Source organism: Phocoena phocoena, chromosome X (assembly GCF_963924675.1).
Source record: "Phocoena phocoena chromosome X, mPhoPho1.1, whole genome shotgun sequence".
Classification (NCBI taxonomy): domain Eukaryota; kingdom Metazoa; phylum Chordata; class Mammalia; order Artiodactyla; family Phocoenidae; genus Phocoena; species Phocoena phocoena.
The window spans coordinates 10,827,210-10,845,742 of record NC_089240.1 but is presented as its reverse complement, the minus strand read 5'-3'; the positions used below and the strand labels follow the sequence as shown (position 1 = coordinate 10,845,742).

At 46.6% G+C, this 18,533-nt stretch overlaps 1 protein-coding gene across 1 annotated transcript in view; it reads left to right on the top strand.

The window, feature by feature from the left end:
- Window positions 1-18,533, top strand: part of GPM6B (glycoprotein M6B) — a 41,987-nt gene that overhangs the window by 9,755 nt on the left and 13,699 nt on the right. The gene's annotated exons all lie outside the window — the stretch shown is intronic.

The window sequence follows — 18,533 nt, the reverse complement described above, 5'->3', positions numbered from 1 at the left end:
CTGTAATTCATTTAAATCTTTTCTTTAAAACCTACATTGGGGCTTCAGGTTAATTAACGTGAAATCTGACTTTGGGATTAGTTCTACACCTTGAGTGACAGATTCCTTCCCTCAACCTCTGGCCACTAGGCGCCAGCCCCGTGTGTGCCTGTGTAGTGCCAGTTAGAAGAGGTGAGCAAGAAATGCCATCAGACAGTTGTTCTCTTGGATCCTTCGAAGGATGGAAGGTTCTGGAATCTTGAGTTTTAAAAATTACCATTGGACATGTATCCATACAGTGGAATACCGTGCGGCAGTGGAAGGGAATGAAGTACGCGTGATACACACTGCGACGTGGATGCATCTCAGAAACAGGATGCTGAGTAAAAGCTGACACGAGAACAAATACCGTAGGGGTTCCGTCGATAAGAAATGTCCAGAATTGGCAAATCCAGAGAGACAGAAAATAGCTGAGTGTTTGCCAGAGGCTGGGGTAGAAGGGGTTTTAAAATTAGATCGTGGTGCTGGTTGCACCACTCTGTAAATGGACTCAAAACCACTGGATTGCACGCTTAAAACAGGTGAATTTTCTATGTAAACTTAGCTCAACAAAGCAATTTTTTAAAATAATTCTACAGCACTTCTATTGATTGATTGATTGATTGGCTGTGTTGGGTCTTCGTTTCTGTGTGAGGGCTTTCTCCAGTTGCGGTGAGCAGGGGCCACTCTTCATCGCGGTGCGCGGGCCTCTCACTATTGCGGCCTCTCTTGTTGCGGAGCACAAGCTCCAGATGCGCAGGCTCAGCGGTTGTGGCTCACGGGCCCAGTTGCTCCGCGGCATGTGGGATCTTCCCGGACCGGGGCTCAAACCCGTGTCCCCTGCACCGGCAGGCAGACTCTCAACCCCACTGCACCACCAGAGAAGCCCAACAAAGCAATTTTTAAAACGCTCCCCCCGCCAAAGCAAAATGAAACGGGCACAATTCAGTGGCAGAGAGACAGAATGAACAGTATTTGCTAACATGACAAGAAGGTCCCCAAAGTATCCGAAAGTACTGCCAGAAAGAGAAAGGTCTTCCTCTTAAGAATGTGTCAGAAGACACCAGCCTAGTTAGAAATCGAGAAGAAAACGAAGCATCTTTCCTGGATTTGGGTGGTAAAGCGTAAAGGTCAGTATGGGCATTCTAAGGAGCAGTGGCAGCTGAGAGGAAAAAATACAAGCCTCCAATTTCCTCTCCGAAACCTCTGGGGCCAAATTTATTTAAGAATTCAGAAGAGTTGAGGTTTTTGAAAAGTGACGTGGCACACATACCACGTGTGCGGCGCCACGTCCCCAGTCAGGTCTGGGTGCATCCCCCGAGTCCAACACGTGGATCTTTCTGGAGAGCCGGAGTTACGTTTGGGCGTCAGGGAAATTCAGTGCAGAACAGGTTTTGCTGCCAGATGAGCTCGACCCCCCTCCCCCTACCCAAAAAAAAAAGCCCCTTAATTTTCAGAGTTTTCGGAATTCTGGAATGGGATGATGAGAGATCGTAGGACTCTATTAGTTCTCACGTTGCTGGTGATATTTCCGGTGAGAATTCCACGAACGAGCAGGTTCTCTTCGGAGTGGGGAGAAACAAAATCACTGAACTTGATCTCTAGCATCATCTTGCCACATCCCGAAATGGTCTCCATGCACCTGTGGTGGTACCTGTGTGTGTGCGGGGGGGACATCACTGGGGGAGACGTGCCCGTGTGGCACACGCACTGTGGCCATGTGTGTCTGGAGCCGGGGCAGAGGCCTCACGTGGGATGGTGTGAAGAGGCCATCGCGGGCCCCGGAGTGAGGGGAGCGAACGCAGCCGTGGGGTCACTTTCCTAGTTGCCTGGAGATTTTGCCGGCTCCTCCATCAGTGCAGTTGCCATTCTGTGCTTAGATCCCAAACCAGATGGTGTGAGGGAAAAAATAGAGGATTCCATATGGCTCTTGTGTCTTGCTTTTTTTTTTTTTCTTCCCCTCAACCTACTTATTCCCCGTTGGAGAAGTCAAGGTGCTTCCAGTTTGCTTTGCCTTGATCGTTTCCCATTTTCCTTCTTGGGTGTAACTTCTCCGCAGAATTACATTTTTAGCACTTGGTTAATCCTTCACCATCTGTTTCTTCTTTTTTCATTGTTTAATTTCTTTGACCAGGTAACATCCCCATCTTCTCTAGGCCTCCAGGAAATCAAAGGATGAGTGGCCACAAGGGCAACCCCATGTGACGCTGCCTTGGGGACCTAGGCCTGAGATGCTGGCCTGAGACAGTGGCACTCGGGAAAGAAGGAACTGTTATGGCTACAGCTGCACTCGACGGAATATTATGCTTCATGTGTGCTTCAAGCTACTGTGGGTTGTGTTACACAGGCTTCACTCAAGAGTGTCACCTGAGAGAATTTCGATCCTCTGTTCCAAGTGTGGTCTGTGGACCAGCAGGATCAGCATCGCCTGGAAGCTTCAGCCAAATGCGGAGTCTCAGGCCCCGCCCCAGGCCTGCTGAATCCGAATCTGCATTTGGACAAGATTTCCAGATGGTTCCTGGGCACAGTTTGGGAAGCACTAATTTAGAGGCAGGTGCAAAAGCAAGAAGGGAGAAGACAGGAAGGAATCGAAGCAGTGAATTTACCCTTAAAAGTTCTAGAAATCTCTATATTTAGAGAAGACGGAGAATTGCTTAAGGTGTCCATTCTCCTTTCCCTCTCTATTTATGAGGAGGCAGGTATAAGAATTGCCAGTCGTTAAGGCACTGAGTCCTGGTTAGTTTGAAAGGCCAGTGACCTCTGATTCTCCTGTCTACTTGCCTGAATATGTGCTTTCTCTGATTCCTTTGTTTAAAATCTTGGTGGAGGAGAGTGGGGAGGGGCATCGAAAGGGGGGGACAGCTTGTTTTCTTGTGGAGAGAAAGAGGAGAAAGTAGTTGACAGGAGCTGGGAGAAGCTCTTTTTTCTCTTTTTTAAAGATTTGTTTATTATTTATTTAACTTATTTTTGGCCGCGTCAGGTCTTAGTTGCGGCATGCAGGATCTTTCGTTGCGGCACGCGGGCTCTTCATGTGTTGCGCGGGCTTCTCTCTAGTTGTGGCGGGCGGGTTTTCTCTTCTCTAGTTGTGGCGCGCAGGCTCCGGGGCGCGTGGGCTCTGTAGTTTGCGGCACGTGGGCTCTAGACGAGGCTCGCGGGCTTACTTGCCCCGTGGCATGTGGGATCTTAGTTCTCCAACCAGGGATCGAACCCACGTCCCCTGCATTGGAGGGCAGATTCTTTACCACTGGACCACCAGGGAAGTCCCCCTCGTCACCTTCTTGAATATAATCCAGTGACATGCAAGATGCTGTCACTTAATATGGCTATAAGCTAAGGGACCAAGAATGACTATTCAGACACTGGTAAATCTGTATGTAGTTTGGCATTCAATCCGCCAGATAAGGAGTAGAAAAACCACCCCCTTCCACCAGTTCCCCTTCTGGCCATCTTCCAAATCTAAATGGCTCTGATGCTTGGGTTAAGATGACTGTAGATAATTCCAGAAGTCCAAAGAGACCACCCTGTCACATACGGGCTAGAATGGAGAGTGTGGGGGGAGCACGGGGAATGTTGGTGTTTAGCTGAGAGTTTAGCAGGAAGCCCACGTGTTGGGATTTCCATGGCCAAGCATGGATTCCTGAGCCGCCGTGAGGGGCAAGCAAGCATTTCCTGCCTGTCCACTGCTGTGAATCAGGTCACCCTGTTGGGCTCCATGTATCTGCCCAGGTGTGACCTGAGAAGGCGGGCCCCCAGAGATCCCCAACCTTTCTCTCTGGCCCCTGAGCCTGGGACTTCTCTGTTGTGGATCCGCTTTATAGAGTGACACCTGGGATATGTGAGTCCTGGGAAATGCTGTTGGATTTGTTATTCTTTCATGTCACTCTGCCCTAACCTAAGGTTGTAAGGCCACTACATTTGAGGCCTTTTCTGCAAATACTTGAAATGTATTTCATGGTGGGGAACCCTTAATCTCTTCATGTGCGTCTTTGGGCTCTGTTGCTGGTTGCATGAGGACTGTACCCAGTGGTCTGATGGTGTCGTGTGGGCTCTCGGGCGGGGTGGCTTTTCCCCAGAGTCTGGTCGGAGAAGCTCTCTTGGTTTGCACAGCTCTGGCCGGGGGAGGCACCCAGTCTGTCTGATGGCTTCCAGTGATTCAAGGTGTTTCAGGTTAGATGGAGGTGAACAATGGACACAGTGCAAGCACATTCTAGCTCAGGTTAATGCTATCGATATAATGTTTCTGAGTTTCTTAAGAGTTCTTTGCATTTTGTTTTCTGCTGTGGATTAATTATTTCATTTTCAAATTACCTGCAGTTTTCACCAAAAACATGTGCCCCTATAGAGCAGGTAACTGTTCTGTATCTTATTTACCAAAGGCTATTATGTCAGCCGTATACATATAATTTTTCATTTACAAATGTTCAACTTTTTATCGGCTATGCTGTTGGTATATGATTAGCACTCAACTATGTAGCAGTGGCTGCGACTGTGTCTGTGATATATAGAACTCCCTTTGCCTTTTGGTCTTGTGTCTGTCCCTCAGCTCAGAGCAGGCAGACAGAGAAAGCAGAGACGAAAAGCAGATGGATCAGTACTGAGTATAAGTCTGGAGCTTTCTCTCAGGTGCAGCGTCTGGTTTTAGGGACACTGACTTGGATTATTCAAAGCAGTGATTCGCAGTCTTTTAGAAATAGTGACGTCTGATCTTTGTTTCCTTTATGATGCCCCTTGTGTTGTATGTTTTCATTTTGGGTTAATTAAAATTAATTTTGTCTTGAACTCTTTCGCCACCCTTAGAGCTAACTGGAGACATTGGGAAGCAGCTGAAGTCTGCTGCTAGAGGCTAGAGTCTCCCCGCCTCCCCCCTCAGGCTGTGTCCTTTCGGGGGTCCCTGTTCACTCACACCCATGTGTTTCCATATCTGTCAAAAGCTTATATAAAATGGCTCGTGTACTAGAAAACAGAAAGCTCTGGGTGTCTGAGTCATTTAAGTGGGATGAGGCTTCCTCTGAAGAGCATCACGCTTGCGTTTTATCTGGGAACTTCCATGGACAGTGCTTTCACCCTGAGGAATAACTCTAGTGGTGAAATGTCAGGCCAGTAGGAGAGGCGATGGGATGAAGACGAGCCTTTTCATGGTCTTAAGACAACCTGGTTTACGTTCATGTGCTCTTTCCCAGTGGTGACACATGGAGATTACGGAGATTCCTGTGAGGACTTGGCTTAGACCAGGCTGGTGATGCCACCCACTGTGGTTTTGTGAATAAAGTTTTATTAGAACCAGCTACACCCATTCATTTACAGATTGTCTGTGGCTGCTTTCCTGCGAGAACAGCAGAATTCAGTGGTTGCAACCATATGCTCTGCAAAGCCAAAAATAGTTACTATCTGGCCCTTTCCATTAAAAAAAAAAAGCCAACCCCTGACTTAGAGTAATTGCATTCTTAGCACACGTTGCAAGTCCAGTCTACTTATGGTAGGCAAGACCTAAAAATTCTGCTAGTCACTCAGTTTCCTAGAATCTTCTCCCTCCGAGATCCCTCACCTTCTTCTCTTCAGGCTCCAGATCCTTGCTCCCTGGGGTACTTGTTGTTCACAGGCTTTAGACTAAAGCTCAGCCCTTCTTCAGAGGGTCTCTTGGCTCTTTCTGGAAGCTCAGCCCCTCTTTCAGGTCCCTCTTTGAGTGTTCCCGTAATATACCAAGTCCTGTTAAATGGGTGCCATGGAGCTGTTTTCATCTATTATACCATTCATTGTACTTTAGCAAGTTTTATTTTCTGTGATATGTAAAAGATCATTTATATCTTGTTAAGGGCAATATTGGGGGTCATTTCTTTTTTTCTTTTTTCTTTTTTTTTTTTTGCGGTACGCGGGCCTCTCACTGTTGTGGCCTCTCCCGTTGTGGAGCACAGGCTCCGGATGCGCAGGCTCAGCGGCCATGGCTCACGGGCCCAGCCGCTCCACGGCCTGTGGGATCCTCCCGGACCGGGGCATGAACCCGTGTCCCCTGCATCGGCAGGCGGACTCTCAACCACTGCGCCACCAGGGAAGCCCTTGGGGGTAATTTCTTTAAGTGATTTTTCAAAGTATGGGCCTCTGATGCCCTGAATCAGAATCACCAAGGATTTTGGTTAAACATTCAGATTCCCAGGCCCCCCCTTTAGGGTGGGTCCCAGGAATTTGATATGTTTTAATAAGCTCCCCAGGCAGTTCAGAGCCACACTGAAGTCTGACCACCGCTACTGTATACATAGAGGATCATAACGTTGGATGAGAAAATAGTCCCTCGTTACAACATCTTTGGTGAAGTATCATTCCCGTTCAAAATACCTATCTGAAGAACAGGATAAATCTGAAATTCAGAGACAACGTGTACACATATCCACCATCAAGATGCCCGAAGCCAAATCACCACATCCTTAGCAGACAGTGAATTAGAAGCAAACTTCTCTTGATGTTTTAATATTGTCATTGCATCTTTGTGTATTAAAAAACGCAGAAAGATTTGATGGTAGAGGTGCAGGCAGACACCAGAGCTGAAGCTGTGTATTAGTTATCTTTTGTTGCATAACTAATTAATCTTAAACTTAGCAGCCAGGAACAACAACATATATTATCTCAGTTTCTGTAGGTCAGGAGTCTGGGCTCTGCTTAGCTGCAGATCACTTTTGTGGCTGTTCGCAGGACTCAGTTCCTCAAAGACTGTGGGACTGGGAGCCTCAGTTCCTCACTAGCTGTTGGCCCAAGACCTCCCTTGATTCCTTGCCACGTGGGCTTTCCCATATCTCCCTGATGACATGACAGCTGGCTTCATCAGAGAGCGCTGGTGAGCAGGTAAGAGAGAGTGCCAGCAAGGGAGAAGAGAGAATGCTAGGAAGACAGAAGTCAGTCTTTTGAAACCTTATCGGGGAAGCTAGTCAGCAAGTTCAGCGCACACTCAGGGGGAGGGAATTACACAAGGGTATGAATATCGGGGGGTGAGGATCATCGGGGGTGTCTTAGAAGGCCGACTGCTACAAGCTGTATAAACATTTCAAAATGGAAATGCGTCATGTGCCTCCTTACAGCACTGTCTTCTCTCCTTTCCCCCTCGCTTTCCTGTCACCAAGTGGGGGAGCCCACAGGTTCTGTAGCCACAGGATACGTGCCCCCAGCCCATCCCAGCCAGGTTGATGTGGCTCCTGCCTTTTGCCGCCAATTCTTAGTTTCCAAAGGGGACTCGTAACCTTTTAACATTACTAGCATCTTTTGTAAAAATCAAACTTAAGAAGCAGATCTTAAAAAGAAAAGGGAAAAAAAAAAAAAGAAAAAGAGGCAGGTGTTTTTTGTTTTTTTTTTTTTAACTTTTTTGAGGTGTAATTGGTATGCGTAAGCTGCGTATACTTAAAGTGGCCTATTTGATAAGTTTTGACATATGTATGTGCCCGTGAAACCAGCACCACAAGCAGGATGATGACATGTCCGTCAATCCCAAAGTTTCCCTGGGTCCCTTTATAAGCCCTCCCTCTCCAAGCAACCACTGATTTGCCTTCTGTCTCTCTGGGTTAGTTGACATTTTCTGGAATGGCCCTTGGGAAGATTCGTTCACATATATTCTCTCATCTTTTCTTGCCAAGCCATTCCCATAAAATGTTGTGTGACACTGACTGCTTCACAGCTCCAAGCTTCGTCTGCTTTTCCCCCTTCCTGCCTCCACTGAAAACGCCCTGCCCCCCTCGAATACAACTCAGAAAGACCCATTCTGCTACCACCTACAGTGGGAGAGTTTAGTTTGCACCCACTCCAGTCCAGCCTACACACTAGTGCCAGATTAGTCTCTTAAAAGCACACCTCAGATCACGTCACTGGCTTGCTCACAAACCTTCCCTCTCTCCCCACTGCCTGCAAAATGAAGCACACGAGGCTTCAGGTTGCCTCAGAGGCCTCCCCACAGGAGGGGCCCACCTGCCTCTCCAGCTTCTCTCCTGATGCTGTCCTGGTCCCCTTGATAAACTTGGCCACGCCCTCAGGTCTCCCCACGTGCCGCTCACCACATCGGTCCTGTTCTCCTTTGCTCATACTTGTCAGTGTGTCCTAACCATGAGATCCTTCTGTTCTTTAAGGCCTGTCTACACCACTGCCACCCACACACCGTTTCCTAAGCTCCCCACGCTAAGCCAAGGAGATCTGTCCCTACCTCACTCCCCATGTCCCTAAGTCAACTCTCTCTTCCTTCTACTGTAGTGATCTCTGATGTGTTTGTGTCCCTCACCCCACTCCAAAGTGTCAAGGCTGGGAGGGCAAACCAAACCGCTGCAGCCCCCAGCACAGTGCCTTGCACATAGCAGCAATTCAGTCGACACTCAACTGAATCCAGTGGAATCCAGCAGCGCATAGACACTGTCGCCCAGATGGTCAAGGAGGTTGAGTGCTGCTAAAGCTTAATACTGCAGGGAGATCTCAGATTTCCTGAACACCCTACAGATCTTTGTGCTCTTAAAATCTCTGCCGTTTGGATTTAGAGCTAGCTTCCCCTATTCACTATCCGTTTCCCTGGTTCTTTGCTCCCCGCTTAACTAGGCTAATAGCACACACACGGTCTTTAGGAAAACTAAAGCCAGTTCCCACAAAAGGCGAAGGAAGAGACTAACAAGTGTCTTTTTCTTGTCTTTGTTTATTCTCACCATGTGAACATAACTTTCCTTTTTTTTTTTTTTTTTTGCGGTACGAGGGCCTCCCACTGTTGTGGCCTCTCCCGTTGCGGAGCACAGGCTCCGGACGCGCAGGCTCAGCGGCCATGGCTCACGGGCCCAGCCGCGCCGCGGCATGTGGGATCTTCCTGGACCGGAGCACGAACCCGTGTCCCCCGCATCAGCAGGCGGACTCTCAACCACTGCACCACCAGGGGAGCCCCCCCATAACTTTCCTTTTATATAATTGCTTATTTTCTACTGCCCAAGCCATATTGCAAACGTGAGAGGCTCATCTATTTTAAGATTTTCACAGCGTACCACAAAAGTGAAAATTTCTGATTTCATAGATTTTAGGACAAGATTTTAGAAGGATCTCCTGAAAAGCAATTCTCTTTATATCATTAAAAATAGTTTCAGCGTTCTTGGCATTATGTAGCTAGACTTTTATGTCAGCGACTCTAGGAAGGTCAAGGGAGAACTGAGAAGCAACCTATCTGTCATTTAAGTGATTCCTCAGTTAGGTCTTTAACAGGAAGCCCCCCGTCCACTGACTTCATGATACCTTCTTTTTTTTTTTTTTAAGTCTTTATTAAATTTGTTACAATATTACATCTGTTTTATGTTTCGGTTTTTTGGCCACGAGGCACGTGGGATCTTAGCTCCCCGACCAGGGATCGAATCCGCACCCCCTGCATTGGAAGGTGAAGTCTTAACCACTGGACCACCAGGGAAGTCCCCATGATACCTTCTTAATGGTGTACACCAGTGGTTTACAGACTTTGGGTTGTTATGTCCCTTTACCCTCTTACAAATAATTGAAGACGCCAAAAAGCTTTTGCTCCTGTGGGTTATAGCTCTAAATCTTTTTTTGTATTAGAAATTAGAACTGAGAAATTTATTATTACTTAAGTAATAACGTTTTCATCATAGAAGTTTGAAAAGTTGTATAACTTATTTTTTATATCGTATCTATTAATATTTGATCTCAGAAATAGACTGTATGTTATCCTTTAAAAAATAATGAACTTATTTGTTTAAAATGACAATAACAAACCCATTACATGTTAACATAAATAATGTTTGGGAAAGATAAGTCTTTTCGCAAACAAAGTAAAACTTGAGTGAGAAGAGCAGCACTCTTACATTTTTGCGAATCTCCTTAATATCTGGCTTAATATCAGACAGCTGGATCCTTACACGTGCCTCTACATTCACTCAGAGGCATACCAGAGCACAAAGAAAAGTTCATACGCGATTGGGTTACGAGCTGGACTAGCTCCTTGTTTTTTGGTGGACCGCCATTTTTTCTGTTAAGAACGACTAACAAGCTATAGTTACTAAGACTTCCCTGGTGGCACAGTGGTTAACAGCCTTTTCATATATTTGTGGAGCTCTTCCTTGATAATACACCCAAATCCAACAAATGATGGTTTCTTAGAGATTATTAGTAATGTGGAATCGGAAACTATATTACTGAACTTCTTCTACTCTGTTCCATTAAAATCTGTTGCTCTACCTTGCACTTTGATCGGATCTGTATTCGAGAACGATTTTGTAACATCCCACGTTGGTCCTTTGGAAAATACTGGTTCTCTGGGTGGTGTAGATCTTCCAAGTATTGACACATTGTCCATTGTACCATATCCCAAAAGTCAAATTCATTAATAGCACCAGCGATTTCATCAAGAAGTCTTTTAAGTACTGGGAAGCTGGGAGTTTTCAGTGTCACAGGTGCAAGTTTTCCAAAACTGATTGACAACAGATACTATCACTTGTTTTCTTTGAAGTAACAAGCTCATTTACGTCATTTTTGAGAAAATTTCTGCCAGGTACCCAAGTGTGTGTGTGTGTGTGTGTGTGTGTGTGTGTGTGTGTGTGTGTACGCGTGTGTGTGTGTGCGTGTGCGTGCGCACACGCAGTGTCTCAGGTACAGCATTATAATTCAACATCTGTATACACTGCAGAGTGATCACCACCACAAATCTAGTTATGGTCCATTGCCAGACAGTTGACCCCCTTCACCCATTTCACCCAACCCCCAACCCCCTTCCTCTCTGGTAACTACTAATCTGTTCTCTGTGTCTATGAGTTGTTTTCTGTTTTGTTTTGGTTTTTTAGATTCCACATGTGAGTGAAATCATATGGTATTTGTCTTTCTCTGCCTGACTTAACTCATTTACCATAATGCCCTCAAGGTCCATCCATGTTGTTGCAAGTGGCAAGATTTCCTTCTTTCTTATGGCTGAGTAGTATTCCATTTTGTGTGTGTATGTGTGTGTGTGTGTGTGTGTGTGTATGTATGTATATACACATAAGATATATATCATCTTTAAAAAATTTTTTATTGTAGTTGATTTACAATGCTGTATTAGTTTCAGGTGTGTAGCGAAGTGATTCAGTTATACATATATATGTATTCATTCTTGTTCAGATTCTTTTCCCATATAGGTCATTACAGAATATTGAGTAGAGTTCCCTGTACTATACAGTAGGTCCTTATTAGTTATCTATTTTATTTTATTTATTTATTTTTGGCTGCATTGGGTCTTTGTTGCTGTGCGCAGGCTTTCTCTAGTTGTGACGAGCAGGGGCTACTCTTTGTTGCGGTGCGCGGGCTTCTCATTGCGGTGGCTTCTCTGGTTGCGGAGCACGGGCTCTAGGCACGCGGGCTTCAGTAGTTGTGGCATATGGACTCAGTAGTTGTGGCTCATGGGCTCTAGAGCACAGGCTCAGTAGTTGTGGCGCACGGGCTTAGTTGCTCGGCTGCATGTGGGATTGTCGCGTACCAGGGCTCGAGCCCATGTCCCCTGCATTGGCAGGTTGATTCTTAACCACTGTGTCGCCAGGGGAAGCCCTAGTTATCTATTTTATATATAGTAGTGTGTATATGTTAATCCTGAGCTCCTACTTATCCCTTCCCCCCACGTTTCCCCTTTGGTAACCATAATTTTGGCTTTGAAATCTGTGAGTCTGTTTCTGTTTTGTAAATAAGCTCATTTGTATCGTTTTTTAAGATTCTACATAGAAGTGATGTCATATGATATTTGTCTTTCTCTGTCTGACTTATTTTACTTGGTATGATAATCTCTAGATCTGTCCATGTTGCTGCAAGTGGCATTATTTCATTCTTTCTTTTGTGGCTGAGTAATATTCCATTGTATATATGTACCACACCTCCTTTTTGCATTCGTCTGTTGATGGACATTTCGGTGGCTTCCATGTCTTGAGTGACGTAAATAGTGCTTCAGTGAACATTGGGGTGCGTGTATCTTTTCAAATTACAGTTTTCTCCAGATACATGCCTAGGAGTGGGATTGCTGCATCATATGGTAGTTCTTGTATCATCTTGATCCATTCACCCATCAGTGGGCACTTAGGTTGTTTCCATGTCTTGGCTATTACAAATAATGCTGCAGTGAACACAGAGGTACCTGTATCTTTTCAAATTAGTGTGGAGATTCTTGAAAAAATTAAGAGTAGAATTACCAGTATGACCAAAGCTATTTTACTTCTGGGTGTTTATACAGAGAACATGAAAACTGTTTTCCATAGTGGCTGCACCAGTTTACATTCCCACCAACGGTACACAAGGGTTCCCTTTTCTCCGCATCTTTAAAGCCAACACTTATTTGTTGTCTTTTGGATAATAGCCATTCTGGCAGGTGCAAGGTGATATCTCATTGTGGCTTTGATTTACATTTCCCTGATGATTAGTGATGTTGAGCATCTTTTCATATGCCTGTTGTCTATGTGTCTGTCTTCTTCCCAAGTATTTTAAAAAAGTATTTATTTGTTTTATTTGGTTGCACCGGCTCTTAGTTGTGGCAGGCGGGCTCCTTAGTTATGACATGCAAACTCTTAGTTGCAGCATGCAGGTGGGATCTAGTTCCTTGATCAGGGATCGAACCCCGGCCCCCTGCATTGGGAGCTCGGAGTCTTAACCACTGCACCACCCGGGACTTCCCAAGTCTTAGTAACTACAGCTTGTTAGTCATTCTTTAAAGAAGAAATGGCGGTCCACCGACAAACAAGGTGCTAGTTCAGCTCGTAACTCAGTCGCACGTGAACTTTTTCATTGTGCTCTGGTATGCAGCAGTCCTGTATGTGTCCTTCTCCTTTCGTTGCACAGAACCTTCAAAACGGGGGTTTAGATTTATTAAAGTTGATTTTTTACTGCATCAAGGACATTTTTAAGTGAAACTGTCCCTTTTGGTTTTTTTCCTATGAGTGTGTGGTGGTGAGCAATGCACTGCTGATTAATACTTTGGTGCCACTGCCTGATTCGCGCTAAGCCATCCGCAGTTTTACTGTGCAAGCGTCAACACAGTGAAAAAAGTCAATGTCTTCTAGTGCAATTATAAAGACAGTTTTGGCCTCCCACACCTCCTGAATGAGTCTCAGGGTCTCCCAGGGCTGCACAGACCCCTCTTGGAGGGCCCCTCTTTTCTGCCCTTGTGCTTCAGCGACCAGCCGATGCACCTCCAGAATAGGGTCCCCTGGGAGCAGGTGAGAAATGCAGAGGCACAGTCTCCTGCCGAGACCTGCCTAAACAGAATCTGTATTTTAACGGGATCCCCAGGGAATTTATATGCACATGAAAGTTGGAGAACGAGTGCTCTTGAAGGGGGAGCTGCAGACTTTTCCTGCAAAAGGCCAAATGGTAAATATCTGGCAACTACTCAGCTGTGCCTTTGCAGGTTGAAAATAGCCACACACAGTACATAAAGGAATGAGTTCGGCTGTGTTCCAGTAAAACTTTATTTATGGACACAGAAATTTGAATTCCATATACTTGTGTCACGAAGTAGTATTATTCTTTGAGTTTTGGTTTTTTAAAAAATCATTTCGAAATAGAAAAAAGCGCTCTGTGTTCGCAGGCCATATGGAGAGCTGAGTCTGGCCCATGAGCCACAGTTGGCTGACGCCTGCAGTAGAACACTTGTTCTCCAGCTTGAAATCACCTGGGGAGCTTTTTTTTTTTTTTTTTTTTTTTTTTTAAGGAAAACCACTAGTTCTTGAGCCCTGCCCCGAGAAATTCTGATTCATTGGTCTGGAGTGAAGTGTGGAGATCAGGGCTTTCCAGTGCACTCCAGATAATCCTGTTGGGCAGCAAAAGATTGAGAACTTCTGCTCTGTAATATTTTGTAAGCAAAGTAAGGTTTATTTTAAGCTCTTTTTTTTTTTTAATTGTAGAATTTGGCAGTCACACTGTTGTCTCAGACCGAGATTGTACACGATAGCCTGAGAACGAGGTTTCTCATCGTTCTTTGTTGTTTGTTGTGTTTGGGGCGGGGACCGTCCTGTACACTGCGAGATGTTTAGCGGCATCCCTGGACTCCACCCACTAGAGCCGGTAGCGCCCCCCCCGCCAGTCGTGACAACCCAAAATATCTCCAGACGTTGCTCAATGTCCCCTGGGGGGGCACCGTCACCCCCTATTGAGAACCGCTGCTTGAGCCAACTCAGAGTCAGGGGGGTCTTGGTCCCCTGACATCCGCTTTTATGTCTCTTAAGTAAGGATTCTCTCTGCCTCCGTTTTCCTGCTGGTTGTTTGCAAGTTGCAAACCTTGGTTACTTATCCTTTTCTTTTTGAATTTGGTGCACTGTTAGGAATCAGTAAAGCAGCAAGGAAGGCCATGCGTAGAGGGCTATGTGTGTTGTGTGTGTGTGTGTGTGTCTGTGTGTGTGTGTGTGTGTGTGTGTGTGAGAGAGAGAGAGAGATGAGAGAGAGAGAGAGAGAGAGAGAGAGAGAGATTCATTCCCTGGGTAAGAATCTGAGCCCTTGTTGCTGCCGGTCTTCCTCCTGAGCCAGCATTAAAGCTGCAGCCAGGATCACAGACAACTTGGGGCAAATCACTGGGCCGTTATGAACTCACAGCCATGGCAACAGCCATCCGCAAGCCCGAGGACAAAACATGTTTTATTCTGTTGTTCTGCACAGAAGGTTCTAGTGATGCCAGAGACAAAATGGCCATTGAGAGGAAGAGGCATTGAGGCCTATTTTTTCTCCCTACTGTGTGGTTTATCTTTAAACTATCTTAGGCTAACGCACACTGGGGTTTTAGTGCAAATCAAAACGGAAAATTCTCTTTAGCTTCAGAGACCGGCCAAATGAAGGCCGAAGACTTTATTAACCTAACAGAACCGCTGGGGGGTGGGGGGCGGGGCGGAGGCGGCGTTGGTGAGAGGTACTGAGAATATTAGTAAATACTATGTGCTAGAAGGCCTAGCAGTGTTTTTTTTTTCCCCACAAGTAGTTCGCACTCATCCAAAAAATGCTTTCCTTGCCTTTTCTGGTTTATGTTCACCAACGTTGTCATTGCTGGTTTGAAGCTCGGGAAAGCTCAGCCTGTGGATTTATAGGAATATCCAAGAAAAGCATCGATCTTCCGTAGCTGGCATCAACATTTCACAGCGTGACGCTCTGCTGATACTCGGCACCACCTCCCTTTTTAAAAACATCACCCTGGCCTGTGACTTCTCATGCTGGGGACAGCCCGAAGCAGAGATCCAGGACCTTTGTCTGGATGGGGGTGGGGTGTGATAGGTCTGTGTTCTCAGACCTTCTGCGGTAAGGCACTAAAGCATCTTTGATGTGAAAAATCGGAGGTTAACCGTGCCTGCTTGGCTCAGAAAAAAACACTGTAGTTGCACTCTTTTCAAGATGGCTGAACAGCTTGTAACATTGTGTTTTTCTTCATTGCGGCCCCTGGAACTTGCCATTTGATTTGCAAGTGGCTGGAGTTACGGCCAAGCCCAGCAGGCCACCTCTTTGGGAGAAAACACCAAACACAGTTGACACAAAAGCAGGCACTTCAAAGGGACTCAGGATGCTGCACCTGGGACTGGTGGCTGGCCTGGGCTTCTCAAACTTTCAGGCACACAACTGCGGGCTTGTTCAGATGCACATTCTGATTTGGTTGGTCTGGGGTGGGGTCCAATATTCCACATTTCCCCCAAGCTCCCTGCTGAACCTCACGCAGCTCGTCCAAGGACCACACTTGGCAAAGCAAAGGCTTTCAAGTACTTTCAGCTGCTAAATGGTCCCCTCATGTCTTTCCTTGACCTCTGAAAGTGTTCACTGCGGTCCAGAAGCTGACAGCATCCTGCGTCAGCTCTTCTGAGCTACCGGCCCACATATCCGATCGCCTACCGGAAGCGCCCCCCTTAAGATGGCATCCGGTCACCTCAAACTCAGCATGTCTAAAACTGAACTCAACATCTTTGTCCTCAAAGCCTAGCCGTCCTGGGTCAAGCCCAGCTCAGGGAACAGCACAACATCCATCGGGTTCCACGTGCAGAAATGGAGGAGTCATCCTTGGTTCTCACCAGCCATCCCCAACCCCTCCTTTGAGTCCACACCAAGTTGTGCCCACTTGACATCTCAAACCTCTCTCAGACCCATCCCTTTCTTCCACTTCCGCTGCTTTTGCCCTGGTCCAAGCGCCTGCCCTCTTTTGCCTGAAGCATTGCAGCAAGCTCCTCCCCATATCCACGGCCACTTTGTTCCTGTCACATCCGCCAGGAGGATCTTCTACAACCCCGGTCTGTTCCCTGGGGTTAAAAATGTTCAGTGGCTTCCCATGATGCTGCGGATAAAGTCCAGAATCCTTCAGGAGGCCTGGAAAGCCCTCAGTGCTTCTAGCTCCAATAGACCCTCTCCTGCCTTCCTTGCCCCACCCTCACCGTGTACTCTCTGTGTTCTGGCATCTTTTATGCCCGGGAAAGCGCCCTGCTCTTTTCCACCATAGAGCTCTTGTTCGCACTGTTCCTCTTTCCCAGCACACCCTCCGTAACCCAGCCCTCTCTCCTTTTACCTAATCAGCTCCAATCCATCCTTCAGATCTAAGCTGCGGAGGCTGTTCCTGGTCACTGTCCAGAAGCCTCAGTAAGTCCTCATGGTTTCCTCTCCTAGCACTTCTGAGCCCAAAACCATGTGGATGGTGTCTGTTTCCCCCATAGGCTATAAACTCCATTAGCATGTAGACCATGCCTATCGTAGCTCGCCATCGAGTCCCCAGCGTCCAGCCCAGTACCTGGGACCTCAGAGACACCTCGGTGGGCATTGAATGTTCACTAATGGAATGAAATGGAATGAATGGGTGAATGGACAGCTGCTCCCTCCCTCCCAGCATCTCATCCTCACCCGTATCTGTTACCCTGCTTAACTGACAGCTTCCATTCAAGCGGGCCTTTAAGAGACCCCAGTACCCAAGACGATAACAGCTAGATTATGGGGCAGAGCTTGTCCTGTTCAAATGAGAGCTGGGCTGCACCGTCAGGGGACCCCGTGCCGACTGCTTCTTCGAAGTGCGTTACAGGTGACGTCATGTTGATTCGGCCGTTCTGTTGAGAATTTAATAATTGACTCATTAGCCACGGGTGCTTCTTCACACCCTGATGTCTGATACCTTGAAGACCATTGTTTCATAGGTTTTGTTCAGTTCGGTTGTGGCTTCAGGCAGGAGGATAAATTAGGTCCCTGATACTCCATCTTGGCCAGAAGCCAGGAATCGTTTCATGGCATTAGGTGTTTACTGTCGCACGGTTTGGCTGGTAAAGATATCAGGCGGGGCTGCCACAGTGTAGAGCTGGCATGATTCTTTAGGACAGTGGTTCTCAGATTGGAGCCTACGTGAGAATCACCCGAAAGCACAGATGACCGGTTCTACCCCCACCCCCACCCCCACCCCCTGATTTTCTGATAGAGTTGTTCTAGGGTGGGACCCGAGAATCTGCATTTTTACCACGTTCATAGGCAACGCTGACGCTCCTGGTCCTGGGACCACACTCTGAATGTCAGTGTTTCCAGATAGGGGTCTGCAAACTTCTTCTGTAAATAGTAAATGTTTCAGGGTTTGTAAGCCACGTGCCCTCTGTCACAGCTGCCCAACTCTGCCATCGCAGAGCAGAAATAGCCACAGGCGATTTGTAAATGAAGGGGGTGTGAGCTGTGTTCCAATAAAACTTTATTTACAAAAATACAGGCTGTAGTTCGCCGACCCCTGGTTTAGGGGAACTTGGTTGGAGTGTTGACTCTGCTATTGGTAGTACAGCGGGTGATTTCTATTCCCTCTCAGAGTAAAGGGGAAATCAGTAATTCTAGCACATGCCATTCCCTTGATATAGTATGATGGTTGCTGTACTCAGGATGATATGGTAGGCAAGGCAATGTCTGCCCTTCTGGGTTGTATTTCTGTCTAACACTGTGAAATGAAACAATACTACTGTGGCCATATAAAGTAGGAAGACCCCTCCTGCCTCCTCCCACATAAGTACACCCAGGACTGGCTCCATAGTTCGTACGCCCAGTGCAAAAATGAAAATGCGGATACCCTTGTTGAGAAATTATTAAGCATGTCCAGATGGCAGTATCGGAGTATTATACTAAGCACAGGGCCCCATGGGCCTGTGCAGGTGGTACTCCTGTGAGGCCAGGCTGAACACACCGTCAGCCTCCATCGCGACCTCTGCCGCACACATACCTGCACGTTTTTCGGGTCAGAAATGCTGTTAATGTGAGGATCCTAACAGTATTGATAGCATATTTTAGAAACATATTTAGGTTTTTCTTGCTAACTTTTTGCAGCACCTTTGGTTCCTCTGGGTTAAGTGTATGGCATACGACCAAATCGCCCAGTGTTCAGTTATGTTACATGCTGTGGGGAGAGATGGCTTCTAGATTGACATAGAAGGTACAGCGGGGAGTGATCCGTTTACAGATGCTTGGATATCCACCACACATGCAATTTTAGCCGTGTGGGTAACTGGTCAACCATGCTAGACTAAGCTCTGCCTCCAGCTGTATTATTTCCTATACATTTTTCCCAGGTTATTTCCTAT